Source organism: Diceros bicornis, chromosome X (assembly GCF_020826845.1).
Source record: "Diceros bicornis minor isolate mBicDic1 chromosome X, mDicBic1.mat.cur, whole genome shotgun sequence".
In the NCBI taxonomy this organism is placed as follows: domain Eukaryota; kingdom Metazoa; phylum Chordata; class Mammalia; order Perissodactyla; family Rhinocerotidae; genus Diceros; species Diceros bicornis.
In genome coordinates this window covers 10,227,753-10,231,165 of record NC_080781.1, presented here as the reverse complement: position 1 = coordinate 10,231,165, position 3,413 = coordinate 10,227,753, and positions in this window count along the sequence as shown.

The window sequence follows — 3,413 nt, the reverse complement described above, 5'->3', positions numbered from 1 at the left end:
ACTGCTCTAAAAAAATAGTCCATTAAAAAAATGAAAAAAATAGGCCAAGGATCTGAATAGCTATTTCTCCAAAGAAGATATACAAATGGCTAATAAACACAGGAAAAGATGATCAGCATCATTAGCCATCAGGGAAAGGCAAATGAAAACCACAATGAGACACCACTTCATACCCACTAGGATGGCTAGAATCAAAAAGACACATAATGATAAATGTTGGTGAGAATGTGGAGAAATTAGAACCCTCATACACTGCTGGTGGGAATTTTTTTTTCAATTATTTTATTGAGATCATAATGGTTTATAACATTGTATAATTTCAGGTGTACACTATTATCTATCAGTTTCTGTATAGACTGCATCATGCTCATTCCCAATAGTCTAATTTTTATCTATCACCATATATATGTGCCCCTTTATCCCTTTCACTCATCCCCCAACTCCTTTCCCCTCTGGTAACCACTAATCTGTTCTCTTTGTCCATGTGTTAGTTTATCTTCCACATATGAGTGAAATCATGCGGTGTTTGTCTTTCTCTGTCTGGCTTGTTTGGCTTAGCATAATACCCTCCAGGTCCATCCATGTTGTTGCAAATGGGACGATTCTGTCTTTTTTTTATGGCTGAGTAGTATTCCATTGTATATATATACCACATCTTCTTTACCCATTTATCAGTTGATGGGCATTTGGGTTTCTTCCACATCTTGGTTATTGTGAATAATGCTACAATGAACATAGGGGTGCATAAGTCTCTTTGAATTGTTGATTTCAAGTTCTTTGGATAAATATCCAGTAATGGGATAGCTGGATCATATGGTATTTCTATTTTTAATTTTTTGAGAAATCTCTATACTATTTTTCATAGTGGCTGCACCAGTTTGCATTTACACTGCTCGTGGGAATTTAAAATGATGCAGCTGCTGTGGCAAACAGTTTGGTGGTTCCTCAAACAGTTAAACATAGACTTACCATTTGACCCAGCAATCCCACTCCTAGGTACATAGCCAAAAGAATTGAAAACAGTACTGAAATAAATAGTTTACATGAATGTTCACAGCAGCACTATTCACAACAGCCAAAAGATCAAAACAACCCAGGTGTCCATCACCTGATGAATGGATAAACAAAATGTGGTCTATCCATGCACTGGAATATTATTCAGCCATAAAAAGGAATGAAGTTCTGATACCTGCTATGACATGGATAAACCTTGAAAGCAGTATGCTAAGTGAAAGAAGCCAGTCAGAGAGGACCATATATTGCATGAGTCCATGTTCAGAATAGGGAAATCTATAGATATAAAGTTAATTAGGTGTTGCCTAGGGCTGGGGGATGGGGGGACTAAGGTGTGGGATTTTCTTTTTTTGGGGGAGAGTCACGAAAATATTCTAAAATTGATTGTGGAGGTGGATGTACAACTCTGTGAATATACTAAAAGCCATTGAATTTTACACTTTAAATGGGTGAACTGAATGGTATGTGAATTATATCTCAATAAGAGCTTAAGAACTGTTAAAAAAGAAGATAAGGACATTTTTCTTTATAATTCCAATACTATGATCACATTTAACATATTAGCATGTCAGGTTGTCCTGCTATTAGTGACGTCGAGATCAACAACTGGTGTGAGGTGGTGACAGACGGATTCCTCCATTATAAGGCTTTCTACTCTTGCAAAATGCTCATTTTCTAGTTCTATCATCTATTCCTGTCTGCAAATCTTAGCTGGAATTCCTCAGTAAAGAAGAGCTTCCCTTCATCTTCTGGGGCTACTTGGTTACCCTAAAATACAGTTTGTACTGGAAAAGCAAAACAAAAGTTTAATTTTCTTCCCTTTAACTACCAGTTTTCAGAGTAAGGAGTTTGATGTCTAAACGCTGCCTCCCACTCAAAGGCACCAGGGATCCTTGGGGAGTTGGCAGCTCCAAGGTCTGGAACAGGGGCCAGACAACGTGAGCCAGGCCATCTTGCCTCAGCTATTATCAAAGACAAGAAGGAGCATGTCCCAAGGATAAAGAAGCCGGCTTAAAGCGGTTCCTACTGATCAAAAGAAGGACAGTGTGAACAGGAAAAATTCATGGAATGTCAATTGCCTAAAATGTACCAAATATATAAAAATCAGTGAGTTCATAATGATGCTCAATAAAACGAAAACCAGAACAAAACAGGAACAAAAGTAAACCTCACTTGAACTCAATGAGGATGAATATTAAACTACCTCCTTTCTATGAAAATTGGTCATTAAAGAGTAAGCTTTCTTGAGAGGCAAGGTGAAGGTGGAATTAACTGATTTCTTGGGTAATCACGTATAATCTAATGCTGCCCAGGGGAATGTCCTTTTCACGTGGGTCGGATCTGTCACTTCTGGAAATTAGATCAAAGATAAAGACTCTGGTGTCCTCAGTGAGCTTAAGACAGCTGGATATAGCATACATAATTCAAACAGAGGAGTCAAAGCAAGATAAACAGGGCAGGAATTCACCACCAGGGTATAGATGGGAGCTTGAGGAAGTCTTATAACCCTGGAGCTAGAAGGTTCTTAAAGAGGACAGAGGATTTGCATTTCGGTGAGGAGCGGGGGTAATGTTCTGATGAGAGGAGCACCGTAAAGTCATTTAGGTCAAACTGAGCTTCACTTTAGTGTGAGACAAACTGATAGAGAAGCAGAGGGTCTAAATTGAGTAAGGACCAAGTTATCTCAAATCCTTTCTACAACGAGTTAGCGATTGAGAGAAGGAACAATAATATTGTACATGTATAGAGCACTTATTCTATGGCAAGCCTTTACAACAATCCTATGAGATCAGTTTTATTAATCTCCTTCCCATTTCACAGGTAGAGAAATGAAGAACAGAGAGGTTAGGTAACTTGCCCAAGGTCACACAGCTATGTAGGGGAGCCAGGCAGCTTTTAATACTGCGCTTACTGCCTCTTACTTCACTCCACCATGTAAGTGGGAGCAGTTGAAGAAGGCTTTCCTTTTTAGGTCAATGTGGTGTATAAAAAGAGTACTTCTCCTTTCTTATGATAATGTTTCCTTCTTCTAAATATTCCCAGTAACAGAATTTTGATAAAGATGATCCCTGCCCACCCAACATTTCTGGGAATGTTGTTGGAATGCCTGCAAGCACGATCCTGGGCTTTTTCTTGTCTTTGTTCTTTTAACAAGCTCTCCTTGGCGTCATCCAAGCCTGTGACCAAATCCTAATGATATACATGTTTATTTCTCCACCTCAGACCTCTCTCCTGAGGACTAGACTTGAACATCCAACTCTACAACAAGAGTTGACAAACTACAGACCATCCCGTTCACAAACTGTTTTGTAAATAAAGTTTTACACATTCACAGACTCATTCATTTCAACACTGTCTATGGCTGCTCTGTGCCACAAGGACAGAGTTGAAGAGTTGTG